Source organism: Capsicum annuum, chromosome 10, assembly GCF_002878395.1.
Source record: "Capsicum annuum cultivar UCD-10X-F1 chromosome 10, UCD10Xv1.1, whole genome shotgun sequence".
NCBI classification, from domain to species: Eukaryota; Viridiplantae; Streptophyta; class Magnoliopsida; order Solanales; family Solanaceae; genus Capsicum; species Capsicum annuum.
This window is the reverse complement of record NC_061120.1, coordinates 161,358,004-161,373,397: the sequence shown is the minus strand read 5'-3', so window position 1 is coordinate 161,373,397 and position 15,394 is coordinate 161,358,004.

The window sequence follows — 15,394 nt, the reverse complement described above, 5'->3', positions numbered from 1 at the left end:
CGATGGTTTGGTCAATGGTCGGTCACTGTCTCGATAGTCCGTCGATCCTGACCATCGCACTTAGCCAAAACCTGAACTTGCTGCCTCGCCTGTGATGGTTTGGGAGACGGTCCATCAGTCCTGACCATTGTACTTGGCCAGAAGATGGGTTCACTGCCTTAGACGCGATGTATTAGGTGACAGTTCATCGCTAGCTCGATGGTTCGTCAGCCTGATTGTCATTTTTGGGCAGTTCCGATATTTTTCTGTAAAAACGTCCATAACATTTTACTATGATACCAGATTTTTATGAAATTGGTATCGTTGGAAAGCTAATTTGAAATTGGGGAAATTCTATCTAATTTAAACATTAATCATTTAGGAAGTCATCACTAACTCTTCTGGAGATTAGATATGACTTAAAGAAGGTTCGAGGTATTACACTTATCTTGTTATATGTTTGGAATTTAGCCAACATGGGGCGTAGGGTGGTTATTGGTTTTGTATTGGGAGTGGTCTCCAGTCCTTGTTGTACTTGAGATGCCTGACATGACTGGGCCTTAGTTTGGGTTGTATGACACATAGCATGGTTTTGGCTTTCTCAAACCCAGAGTATTAAACACTGACAAGGGTATCAAGTTTATGATTACCCCCAAATCACTTAGAGCATGGACCACATCACTGTTACCAATTTGTATGGGGAGGGTAAAACACCCTAGGTCCTTCAATTTCTTGGGCATCTTCGTCATCACCACCAAACTGCATTCCTTAGTAAGTGCCTCTATCTTAATGTCCTGCAACTTTATCTTGTTAGTTGCCACCTCTTTCAAGTACTTAGCTTACTTAGGGATACCCTATAAAACATCTAAGAGAGGAAGATTAATGTGAAGTTCTCTGAATGTGGCATAGAACTTCTTAAAACACACATCCTACTTGGCCTTTTTGAGCCTTTGAGGGAATGGTAGTGGTAGGCTCTCCTACAATTGTTCAACATTCTTTTCTTTCAAGGACTTAGACTTACCTAAATTTTCAGCATCTTTAATTGCAGCCTAGTGTAGAACAAACTCTATTTATTACTCCTAATTTGTCTTTGGAGGCTTATCAATAAGATTTATACCGTTCCTCAAGGTTATTGCCATAACTTGCTTTGGATGTTAATTACTACTCAACGGTCTACCTTGGGGCCTAGTATTTTGTGCTTGAGCTAGTTGCCTCAACTGTCTCCAACTTTTTTTGTGCAATTTTCTTATTTTTTATTACAATGTCTGCTCAATGTTGTTGGCCTGTGTGTTGTGTTGCTGATAAAATTATTGAGGTTGATTGATGCCCCAAGTATAATTAGAATAACTCTATCACTTGTGGTTGTAGGCATTACCAAAAGTATCCTTCTGTGCATTGCCCACAAAATTCACTAATTTTGGATTCGCTCCACACCAATGTGCAGAGTAACCACTGTCGCTATAAATCACACAAAGATGGAGCCTAGTGTACCACATTCACCTGAGCCTGAGATTGATACACAACCAACTTGCTAAATTGTGTCATCATCTGATTTTGAAGAACAAATAACTAGGCAGCTAAGGCTGTGACTCTGTCAACTTCAAGCATACCTGCAGACTTTTTCACTGCACCTCTAGAGATGTCACTATGCTAGTTAGGATTACCTCAATAAATATGGTTCAACAAGGTATAAAACTCATCATATGTTTTCTCCAGTTCTTGAGCACCTACAGCTGAATCTAGTAAAATCACCATATTATGGTCAAGAGCTTTAACAAATGTGTGAACCAATACCTCATTTGACTGTTGGTGATGTGGACAGTCTCGAAGAAGAGATTTGAATATCTCCCAAGCATAATAATAGATTTTTATTTGGATTCTTCTTAAAGCTTAATATCTTACTGCACAACCTTGCAATCTTACTGGATGGAAATAAATGGATGAGGAATTTTTAGGCCAAGTCTTCCCATATAGTGATGGAACATGTTGGCTCATCTTTTAACCACTTCTTCACTTCCCCCAAAAGTGAAAATGGGAAGAGTGTCAGCATCACATAATCAGTGGATACTCTCATAGGAATGAACGTGTCACTGATCTCTGAGAAATTTTGCAAGTAAACTTGTGGATCTTCATGTGAAAAGCCAGTGAATTGACTATTGTTGTGCAAAAGTTATACCATATTCTACTTTAGTTAAAATCTACCTTCATTAGTTAGTATGTGGATTACGGAGGTAACATTAGTTGTGAGTAGGATTTCCACTTCATGAAATGCCCTGTGGGATGGTGGATTCTAAGCCATGGGAGTAGGAATAGCTTATTCTTCTTGGTGAATTTGCAGAATCTGGTAGAGAAGTTTCTCCTCAACTGGTATAAGCATTTCTAAGTTTGGGATATGGCTTAACCAACTCCCTATCCCTTTCTAGCTTACTAGCTTGTCAAACCTACGCCAGCAAATTCAGAAGTTAAGATCAAGTAATTAGCATTCACAAAATCAAAAAGCAAAACTAAGTCAAAGAGAGTTACCAATTTACAAGTCCGTAGCAATGGGGCTAAAAAATTGTTGCGTCAAAGCGCACACATAAGTGTACTGGTCCACCCAAGTAATATAGTGGCCTTATAAAATCCAAGTATCGATCCCACGGGGACTTTTGTTAAACAACTGTCTAATTCTAGTTCAACTATAAAGATTAAGCAAGTGCTAAGGTAATCCAAAGGAGTTTGAGAGTTAAAATCAAAAAGTAAATTTAAACAATATGGTAAAGTAAAGGTCTTAGACAATAATGGAGATAAACCCAAGGCTAAGGCACTATGAACAATCCTACTTAGCCAAATAATCTAGTTGGTTCAGTTACTTGTCTTTGTTGTTGGTTCATGGGGTTGATAACATGATTATGATCTTTCAAACCTCTAATCAACTATCTAACTTAGACTTACAACTACATCATTGAGCAGGGATGAAAGAACTAAGCTAAATGCATTCTATGAACAAAATAGATCAAATGGGATATATTCCAATCCTAAACACAAATAATAACTTTAACTCATTAAAAGATTACAATCCTATCCAACATATCCCCCATTCTATTCTACCGTTCATCATTCTAGGATCACATTAGCATTATACATTCATCCTAAGGATTGTGAATCCATAAGATAGTAAAAACAAGGATATATTTACAACCAATAATGATAATAACAATAACCAACTAAATTAATAACCATAACTACACATGTCCTTGGCGTTAACCTCGGATGAGTGTATTTAGCCACTCTTGGTCTTTTAAGTAATCGTAATAATGGAATCCATGTAATAATCCACACATAAACTAATTAAAGGATTATAAACCCTAATTGAATCCTTCTCAAGCATATTCTATCACCCAAAAGTCGTCCAAGGTGCTTACAAAAGAGTTGAATGTCCTATTTATACTAGGAAAAAGCTAGTTGAATTGTACTAGCCTTCGTGCCATGCTCCTATTAGAATGCCTAGGCAGTGTGGCACGATGATGTCATTCAGGAATACTTGAAATTCATTTTTTTTGCATCCAAGGGCGTGTAACACCCTTATAGCATCTTATAGGTAGCTTGGCACGACCCTAAGCCCAAAAATCCGGATTTGGCCATAGTTTTCCTCATGATTTGGCCTTTAAGTCCTTGCTTCATGGTAGCTTTTTCTCTTCAAAAACATCTGGTAAATCACCTCCACATCATTTTTATCATATCACCAAGCTTTGTAAAACATATCACACCATGAATTAGACCCTTAAACAAACTAGAATTAACCAAGACTAACTACAATAGCACATAGCTTAAGATAGGAATACTAGATATCTCGTTTTAAATTTAAATGAATATTTTGCTTCCAAATTTTATTTTAACACATAAATTAACACTTATATTCTCATTTATGCAAAGATTAACTTATTATGCACATGAGAAGTCCTCAAAACCAAGCTGAGTAAAAGTGGATAATAACACTTGGGTGTATAAATCCACCTAAGATAACTCGTCTTTTATGATCTAGGTTGTGGAGGCATTTCCTTGTGTTTTTGTACAACATTATGATTTCTTAGGACCACAAGTAAAATGGTGAGCCCTCTATTTTTTGGAAGCAAATGTTTTCTCTCGTGTAGACCATGATTATTCTATTTTTATGGTATAATTGGGGCCATGTCCCAACTTTGAATCTCCATTCATGTTACTATAGGGTTCATCACAGTAAACTAAATTTAATTTATTATGTTGTATTTTTTAGAGTTTGGTATATTGTTATATTAAAGTCAATCATTCTTTTTTTGGGTTTCATTTTCAACAATTATAAATAAATATAACTCTGATGATTTGCTAAAGGGTATTCTAAGGCATTCATCAGTATAAGTTGCCCATTATGTCCAGGGGTAATGTTCAAGTCCTGACACTGACTTATTTTGCAATTGATCTAAGATTTGAGTTGTTGTGGCTCCCCAACTCTAGCTTAAGGGTGGATGAAAGACAATAGGTTTAGGACTCCTAACTTAGATCTGTTTGTGTATGACACTATATTTATGCAATTAATATATGTATATAATTTATTTTTCTAAGAGATGTACACTAAATAAACTATCCTTTGTCCTTAGTATTACTAGGTAAATTACTAGTCGTAGTCAAAGTGGGAGATGTGTCACATATTCTGTAACAAACGTAGTTGTTATTTCTAGGTTTTTATTTTCTTTGACCATTTTACTTATCCTTGTGAACTCATCCTATTGTTTTTGGGTTGTACGAATTGATGACATGGTCCTATGGGTGTTTGGTTTGAATTTAAGTGAGCTTTTTATTTTGAAAGGATTTAGAGTTGGAATGGTTAAATTTGGACAGTATTTGTAGATCGAATATTTTATGAGAATTTTGTTAATTACATTAGCTGTGAAATGTCTATTTTAGACTAGTAGCATGGTTGGTTTGGGTCTCATGAACTTTTTTTTGTGATTTTAAGCATTTAGACAAAATTTTGGGATTTTTGGTCTAGAGTTGACTTTGATCAATATTCATTGATAATAACGTCCATTGGTTAATTTGACAATTTCATTGGGCCAGGAATGTATTTTATGGTCGACTGATCTATTTGTTCATGTCTATAGAGTTTGCAATGAGTTTCGGGTGTTAAAAACAAGATTTGATTTTAGCTGGTTTGTGATGGTGTTTGGTGTGCACGAGATCACACACATGGAGCATGATAGATATGAAGGAAATTAAAAAACACATGCCTTAAGCGTGATCGTTCCATGTGAGTGTGATAGCCTAAGCCGACTATATCAACTTAAAATCAACTTTTCACTTCCTCATTTTATCATTTCTTTCCACTATTATTGGACTTCTACAGATCCATCTGGGTGATTTTAAGTTGTTTTCTTCGTCTTGGATCGGTGGAAGTTCCCAAACCTTGTGTGTATGTTTTTCATACTATTTTACATGAAACTTTGGGCTAAATCAAGATTAAGTGTTTGAAATTAAAGATCAAATCTTACTCCAATTTCAATCAAACTTCAAATTCAAGCTCCTTAACCCATGGATAAGATCTATATGATTGTTTACATAAAACCCAATGAGTTATTTCACTATTTCACCTTCAAATCTTAGTTTTTCAATTTGAAAATTTAGGGCTAGCCTGATAATGCTAGTGTTTGATAAATTAAGGATTTCAAAGCAATTTCAACTTTATTTTTGATGAAATTTTAGATTTGAACTTCTTAATTTATAGGTAATATGATTTTTAATAAGATTTTAATTTTTCTCTTATATGCTCGGGATTGACTTTCGGGTTGGCTTTTCAAGCCTCAAATTCGAAGTATAATAATTTGGGTGTGTTTGGTAACTCCTCGAGACCATCCCCTGAACATTACACGATACTTAGAACCATAAGTAATCCTAAGTTAACCTATGATACTAGTATAATCCATAAGCAACTGAATAAAATTGGAAATTTTAAGAGGAAGAGATGTCATTAGTTTAACTTGCTTAATACAAAATTGTTTAAAATATTTTCAACAATGGTTTTACAAAAGGAACCTGAAACTGAATACAACTCTGACTAACTGTCAATGAAGCCTCTACAAATATTGACTATAGAAATCCACGACATAACCCCCAGCCATCCCTAATCAATATGACTGAATAAAAATATAATATTAAAACTCTAGTTGACTCGAGTTCTCAAATTAAGAGAACTCATCACTACTGGTTAGAAGCTGCAAACTGTCTGATCATGAGTGGTGGGCTACAGCTGGTACCTACATTAGTAAATAATGTGGCCACACACACGAATATGTGGTTAGTACTTCTGGAATATACTGAGTATATGGGGGTGACTAAAATAAGTAAAAACTAATATATATCATAATCTTAAAGCATGCCAAGTGTAAATAGACTCACCAAGTTACTAAAATGAACTAAAAACTAAAATGTCATAAAAACATGAATAACAAAACAGAATCTGATAATCTGGGTGAGTCATTACACTTAGTTTCTAAAATTTTCTTTTCTATGGGAGAAATAAAACTGAAGATAAACATACTTTTAGACCATGCATGTTAAGTATAGGAGGACTCAACTGATCATGAGTGAGACTGGAAGTTGAAATCTCATAAAGAATAACTCATAAAACAATATTTAAATATAGTTTGTGAGTCATTACACCTAGTTTCAGAATTTTTTTTTTAATGGGATATTTTCGTAACCAGCATAAACTATGCAAGAAACATGGATTTTAAAAGCTCATGAACTTATAAAAATGGCATGATGGCTCATACCCTTATTGGAACGGCCCAATACACCTTGCTAAGTAATAAAGAAAAATTATGGTGATCACTCAAACATGTCCGGTTTGACAAGCTGCATAATATAAATGACAAGCACATTTGACCAAACTCAAATGACCTATTGTGGCACGTAGTTTCTAGGAAATAGGATGCGCTTAACCCATATTCCCCTCTTGGTGCTAGATACTATTCCCAAAATCATACTATTACTCATACTGTACCTATGAATTTCACCTCAAAATAGGCATATAAGCTGATAAGTCCAAAAACATAATATGCCACTCTTTCTATCTCAAAATCTTGATTTCTTATGTAAACTTCAAAGCCTGTTTAAAATCTCAAGTAAAATTGAAAGTGGATTATACTACTATGGTTTTTTAAACCCTAACTAGTTAACTTGAACTTCTTATAAACTGAATACTAAATTCTCAAATTGAAATCTTTTCTAAACTCATGGAAATTTCATATCGAAATATCAAAACTCAATACTTGAAACCACTTTCATAGATAAACTTAAATAAGCATGAAAATCACATACTTTACTGGTAAACTTACTAAATCATGCTAAAAATCATTACATTTATCGACATATGAATCCTCATCTCAAAATACTAAAACTCATCTCATAATATCAATTTTGTGGATAAAAATATAAGTAAATATGAAATCTTGTGTAAAATAAAGTGAAGCTCATTAGGAAATATCATAATCTCAAAGCAAATAAAAAGTGGGTGTGAACCCTGGTTATCAATTCTTTAAAACTCATGTAAAAACTCAACTTTTGGGTACAAGGATGAAAGAGTATCCTTATTCAAACCCCAAATAGCTGAACTTGATGAGCTTTATGAGAGAAACTTTGAATTGGATCCTTGGGATTTTAACTTTGGAAATAAACCCTAACTTCTTTTCTCTTGAGAGTGGAGACACGAATGAGTGTTGAAAATTGACTAATGATGAGGAAAAATATTTATTAGGTGATTTAAGTCGTGGGGGAGGAGTTTGGGTGAGGAAAAGACCAAAATACCCCTAAGGAAACTAAAAATAAATTGCATAAATTTTAGTTGGCAATGGGAGTTGACAGCCCGTCAACTAGTTTACGACTCGTCAACTCAAATCGTCAATCTCTGGCAAACAAACACTCTCATGTAAAATAAGCATAACTTTGTACTCCAATATCGGATTAATGTGACATTAGATGCATTGAAAAGACGACTCAAAGATATTTAATTTGTTGAGTCTTAAGCTCCCAAAATCTATGTATTATAAATGTTATACTAATTTAAAGTTGACCCTTGTAGGATCGAATACTAAATGTAGGAACGTAATTTCGTCCCTCCCCGAAAGCCGAACTTTATCAATTTTCGATTCACCTTACCATGTACTATACCCCATACGATGATCCCTTTAAAAAATACAAAAATAGAAATTTTCAACAAATTAACAACCTACCATAACAACATTGACACATCACACTCCTACCCCTACACCCACGTCACCACCCCTACCCTTACCCACGTGTCCCACACACCCCTTAATTATATTTTTTCCTCTTTCATAATAGAATAGGACCCCACCATTAATAGACTCCTCCATCATTACTCTCATTCAAATAGACACTTCATATAGATATTACAGAATAACTCTAATTTAAATGGAAAACATATACACCTCACACATACAGAAAATAGAAAAAGAAAAACACTTCACTCTTATTTAATTTACATATACACACAGATATCAATTTTTTCATCGATATCACAGACTTTAATTCCCATTAATTCATGCATAAGAGACTCACACTAACACATGAGAAAAAGAGTACACTCATCATCTTCTCTACGCACACACACTTGAGACGACATACTAAAATTGAAGAAACAAAGAGAAAATTGAAGAATCAAGAGTGAGAAAACAAAGAGATAGGGAATACAAGAGAAAGGGGATGGCTATTTTGGTTGTCCAATGAATTTCTCACTAAAATTGGTACCCGTACCCCTAAAATCCTCAAATTCTCATCTGCTTTTGGTTTGCCAGCAAAATCTCATTGATAAAAAACTATTTCACTGACTGCCATGGACTGCCAGAGCTCAAAATAGTAAAACCAACTCTAATTCTAACGAAACCCAATGGAAAATGAGTGAAATAGTGGCACTGTGCATGAAATTGGATATAGTTTCTTATGGGTTTGCAATTTTGAGTTTGGGTTGGCTACGGAAAAAAAGACATGGATAAAAGCTGAGATTGGTTCAGATTGAGATTTGATTTGTAATTGTTGGGTTTGGTTCCATCTCTCAATTGCATAATTTGCATAATAAAATCTTGATCGGAGGTCCAATTCTATCTCTTCTCATTTTTATTTCATTATACATGTTTGATTTATGTGAAGCATGATATGATATGAATGTTTGATGATTTTGATTCATTGTTTGATTTTATTGATAATGGTTATAGATTGTTAAAAGTAGTAATTTTGAATTATTACATTGGAACCATGAGTTGAATTTGGGGTAGGAATTGGAACATTGATAAAAGCGAATATTGGTTAATTTGATTCATTGACTTTGGTTTGATTTGAGTTGAATCTTGATTTTATCAAATTTGATAATATTAAGACTAGCCCACCAAACGGATAGGCAAACAATTGAGGTTAGGCAAATTTAGGAATCATAGATTGGTGAATGTTAAAAATGTATATTGAATGGTTTTGTCGTATCATACTTGGGTCTATTGTACTATTTGGCTGGGGAATACCCCGAGGTGCCTATATTGTTTTATCCGAGGAATACCCCAAGGAAGTTATTCTCAAAGATGGCACGTGATCAAGGCCCGAGGCACTGGGTGGAGCATAGTTTAGAATTAGTGTAGGTTAGCATAGGTTTACATTTCAGTACCTTTTTATTTTGGGTCTGTAATAAATTGGATTGGACATAAATTTTGGTTTTTTTATTTGATTGTTTATCTCATGTTTATGTGCTTGTTGGTTTATACATTCATAGTATCAAATTAGCCGATATACTCTATGAAGTCACCGTAGTCGAACCACGGGATCGAGGGGTGCCTAACACCTTTCCCTCGATCAAAAAAATTTCTTAGTCAGAATCTATGTTCATGGATCAGTTTTAAAGAGTCAAAATTATTTTGAAAAAAGATATCCAAAGGTGAATTGACACACCCGATTTATGCCAAGTGGCGACTCTGAGTTAGTTATAAAATGAATCCATTTTAAAACAACTTCACCCTTTTTGTAACTTAATAATAAAAACCCTTTAAAACTTAAAATTGATTCTTTTTCATTAAAAAAAAGGGTGTTACACTAAAATTAAATCAATAAGAAATGTTCTCAACTCAAATTTTATTGTAAACTCATCCTATGACTTTGATTTGCATGGAAAATACTTTAGACACTAGGTGAAAGGTCGGGATACTTATTTATGGTTTGAAGTAGTCGCTTTTGGACCTTTAAACATATGTTGAATGGTTAGAAACTTAGCTAGGAGTTTGTGAGGTATTACATTATCTCCCTTAAGGATCACTCATCCTTGAATGAAGACTGATATTCAGATGAAAAGAATGTAGTTACTATCTTGAGTTTAAGATGTTTTATCAAGAGTTGCACACTTTTTTTACATGTCTCCATGCTTGTTTAAGATTTATCTACTCAAGTAATCTTAAGCATTGAGTTATGACATTTTGACTTGAAGTTTCCATGAGTTGGTGAGACTCAAAAGAATTTCCACATAATTATAGTTTCAATTTTTATATAAGATTTTAGACAAGCTATGAAGTTCATATAAGAAACTAAGAATTTGGATAGAAAAAGTTGCATATTATGTTTTTTGACTTATCAACTTATGTGCCTATTTTAAGGTGAACTTCATAGATATAGTACAAACAATAGTATAATTTTGAGGATTAGTATCTAGCATTGAGAGGAGAATGTGGGTTTAGCGCATCTTATTTCTATAAACTGTATGCCACAGTAGGTTATTTTTATTTTGTCTAGCTAGTCATGTAGCTTGTCCTAATGAATATGTCATATTTATTATTCATCTTATCCAATCAAACATCTTTAGGTGATCACCACCGTTAGCCTTTATACCCTGGCAAAGTATATTGGGCCCTTTCGATGGGGGTTTTAGACATTGAACTCTATGTTACTCACATGGTTTAAGTCAGTTATAAAAATCTCCCATAGAAATAGAGGATTTTAGAAACTAAGTGTATTTACTCACAACTGTTGTTCAGATATTATCTTATAATTTATGTTTTATAAGTTTTCAGCTTTCAGTCTTATTTATAATAAAGGTGAGTCTTTATACACTTAGTATGCATGATTTGGATGTATGATTAGATTTAATTTTATGTATTTCATCCACCCCTACATGCTCAGTACATTCCAGAAATACTAACCACATATATATTTGTGTGCCTATATTATTTCATAATGTAGGTTCTGGTGTTTGTCACCAGCAACATAATTAATTGCAAGCACAACTTCCTATATTTAAATAGTTGGTGTGTCCTGATAGTTTGAGGGCCAAGCTTTGGTTGATTTTTTATGTTTATTATTACTATTTTAGTTATGCAGTCTTCAGTTTGGGTCAATTGGGGTTTGTCCCAGTGGCTCTTTAGAGGCTTGTCAAGACTAGTCATACTATATGTTCTTTTAGTTTCACATGGATTTGAAATGCTACTAATTTGTAGTATTTTGTTAAGTATGTTCATCAAATTGAATTAAGCTATAGATTTCTTCATTTTCTTCTCATGTTATATTTACTAAAGTTCAGTGTTGAATAGATATCATAGGTTATCTTGGGGCTATTTGTAGTCCTAAGCATCGTGTGATGTCTAGGGGGAATCTTTCGAGATTTATAGACTTGGTACCAGAGCCTAGTATTTTAAAGAGTCCTGTGGAGTCTTACAAGCTGCGTTATATAGAGTCCTGATCATAGGTGTAAATAGTGTCATATTTATGAGTAAGAGGCTACATGATATATTAGGAACTATCCTTTCTTTCATGATCTCTATCATGCTTTGAAGTTATGTCTATATTCTCTAATTTATGCTTTCACATGAAAGAAAATACCACCTTATAGATCTTATGCATGTAGAAATGGGGATCATCCAACCCCATTCCACCAATAAACCTTCTAAATAAGAATGTCTCTCACGCTAAGTTTTAGATTACTTTTTAAGTGATAGCTCAGGATGTGAATGCAAATGATCAGGGTAATTAGTGGGAAGCAATCCCACTTCAACAGGATGGTAACTTAGCTACATCTAGAGTTTAGGATTTTATGAGGATGGACCCGCTTGAGTTCTTTGGGTCAAAGGTGAATAAGGATCCTCAAAAGTTCATTAATGAGGTAAAGAAGATTACATAAATTATGTATGTTACTGAAGATAAAAGTGTGGAATTAGCTTCTTATCAATTAAAGAATGTTGCTTATGACTAAGTTACTATGTGGAAGAAAGGTATGGATAAGAATGCAGCTTCTGTAGGTTTGGATATATTTCAGATGGTTTTTCTGAATAGGTTTTTTCCTAAGGAGATGAGAGAGCCTAAGGTAGAATATTTTATGAACCTAAAGTAGGACTCTATATTGGTGAATGAATATTGCCTCAGGTTCACTCAGCTAGCTAAATTTTGCACCAAAATTATTGTCAAATTCTAGAGCTCGTATGAGTAAGTTTGTCGCTGATGTATCTAATTTAGTAGTCATAGTGTAGGACTGACATGTTGATTCAGGATATGGATATTTCTTATTGTATGACTCATTCTCAGCAAAATAAGGCTGAGAAACTAAAGGAAATGGAGAAGGAGAATAAGAGGGCTAGGATCGAAAAGTTTGAGTATAGTCAACAAAAATAAGGAGGGGAAAATGTTCTTAATTTTAGGGTCATACATTCACACCTGAGTTCTCCTACACCTAGGACTAAGCAAGAGAAGTGGGGCATATCATCGACTTCTAAATCCCAAGGTAGCATTACTGGGGGATCTAGTTATCCACCCTTCAAAAGATATAATGAAAATAATCGGGGTGAGTGTTTTGCCGACAGAATAGGGTGTTATGGATATGGAAAGCCGGACCATAATTTGAGGGGCTTCCCTTTCTCTAAGACAAGCAATAGAGATGTTTTCCCTCAGTCCTATCCCACTACTTCAGCAGCTCAGTCAGGCTGGGCCTAAGGGCGAACATCCTTGTAGTCGCTAGTCTTGACTACAAAAAGTTCCCTATTACAGTCCTATATAGGGTCACTTCAACAGACTTAATAAAGCTATATATAATAGATTTGATATTATTCTAGGAATTGATTGGCTTTATTTATGTTAAGAATCATTTTATTATCTCCCTCGAGTGGTGAAGTTTTCGTTTCCTAATGAGTCAGTCATAGAGTAGGAGGGTAGTTCAGTATCTCCCAAGGGTCGTTTTATCTCTATCTTAAAGATAGAAATTTAGAATCTATAGGGTGTATCTACTACATAGTTTCAGTTAAGGATACCAAGTCTAAACCCTAACCACGCAGTCAGTCTATATAGTCAATAAGTTTCCAGAGGTCTTCCCAAAGGATATATCCAGGGTACCTTCCAATATAGAAATAGAGTTCAAAATTAATCTTCTTCTACATACTCAGCCTATATCTATTCCGTCTTACCATATGTCCCCAACCGATCTTAAAGTGTTAAGAAAATAGCTTAAAGGCCTCTTAGATAATGGGTTTATTAGGCCCAACATTTCTCCATGTGGTAATCTAGTTTTATTCATGCACAAGAATGATGGTGCTCTCAAAATTTTTATAAATTATAGATAATTAAAAAAGGCCACTATCAAGAATAAGAACCTCATTCCTAGAATTGATGAATTATTTACCCAACTTTAGTTCTCTCGCAGGTTTTCAAAGATTGATCTCAGGTCGTGGTATCATTAGTTGAAGGTTAAAGAGTGTGACATTCGAAAAACTACTTTTAGAACATGGTATGGTCACTTTTGAAATTCAAGAGGGGGGTGAATTAAAATTTTCTTCTGTGAGTCGACTACTGACTCCTCATAGTCGACTCGCGTGTAGATCATTGCACTTCATGAATAGATTAAATTTAAATAATTTAACATGTAAATGATAGAATGTAATATAATAACACAAATATTTATTCTGGTTTGGAACACCAATATGGTGCCTAATTCCAATCCCCTTGGGTTTGAAAGTTTCCTTAGATCATTGAATGTTGTGCTCGAGTACAATGATAGGAAACAAGTTCTGAAGGCTTATTTTTCTCTTTAGATCTTGTGACACAACTTCAGTTGATGTTACAAAGTTGACTCAATCTTATTCTTTATATAACAATTCTAAACTAAAGTTACAAAGTCTTGTAAGACTAAGAATGAGACACTTTGAATTTTCTCCCTGAAGTTGTGTAACTCGTGTCTGTCTTCAGTCTTCACTTTTTATAGTCTTCGATTGATACTCTTTGTAAGGAAACCCAAGATATTTCCTCTCAATCAAGGATTTAAATTGATTCCATGATTGATGAATGTAGCCATTTGATATGTCCCTATGCGGCTTTGGATCATGTCCATACCAGATATATTCGTGATCTATTCTTTCCTTTTAGTCTTGTATAGATTTATGTCCATATGACGATTATAGCATTCTTTCATTTTGACTTTTTATCCTGGTTGATCTCCTGATTTATCTAGTCTTCCGTGATTCTGGGATACTGATCATGATTTTGAGATAATGATGCTCTTTCTATTTTTTAGATGCTTGATTGATTTTCTTGCCATGTTATTTTAGTGCCATTTTTGTGATCCTTATTTTTATTATTAGCTATCTTTCCATTCCTGGCTAGTCGACTTCCTTACTTGCTTCTTTTATTCTTTCACAATCAACAATCTTTTAGTATCTTACATCCTTTATCCTGCAAAGATCCACCTATTAGTTTGTCATTAGTAAAATATTACCTTATAAGGATAACAATCTCCCTTTTTTGATAGTTACAAACTTAATCATCAATTGACTTCCCTGTTAAGATAGATGGCTAGCTGCCCCTGACTTTTTGTCTTGGTGGTTGTGGTTGATTCTTATGTGATGATAGTCGACTTGCTTCCTTTGTCTTGTTCTTCCCCTGTCTTGTTATCTAATGCACATCTTGTCCCTTTTGACATAATAAAAAAGGATATAAAAAACACAAAGCATAGCAAACTGAATATACCCAGCCATAGAACAAGAAAAAGGATAGAGCAAAAACACAGCATAACAATGAAATAACAAGCCACAAAACATAGAGTACTAGAAATTCAAAGTTATAGTATGATGTGGTAGCAAAAAATGCCAGAGAAGGAATAGGTAGTGACTTTATAAATTCTAGAGTGTGAGAAAGACAGTCCCTCTTTTGAATAAAAGAGTTTATCATCATTTGGCAAGGAGATAATTAAGAAGATTGTGCATGTTAGAGTAGAAGCAATCATAAGATTTTTCAACACTCTTGGTAAAGTAAGAGTAATAGTTATAAAAAGAGATAACAAGCTCATTTAAGAAGGAGTAGGATTCAGACTTGATGGACTTAACTTGGGAGAACATTCTGTTAAACAGTCTCACTCCTTCTTGATTGAAACTGC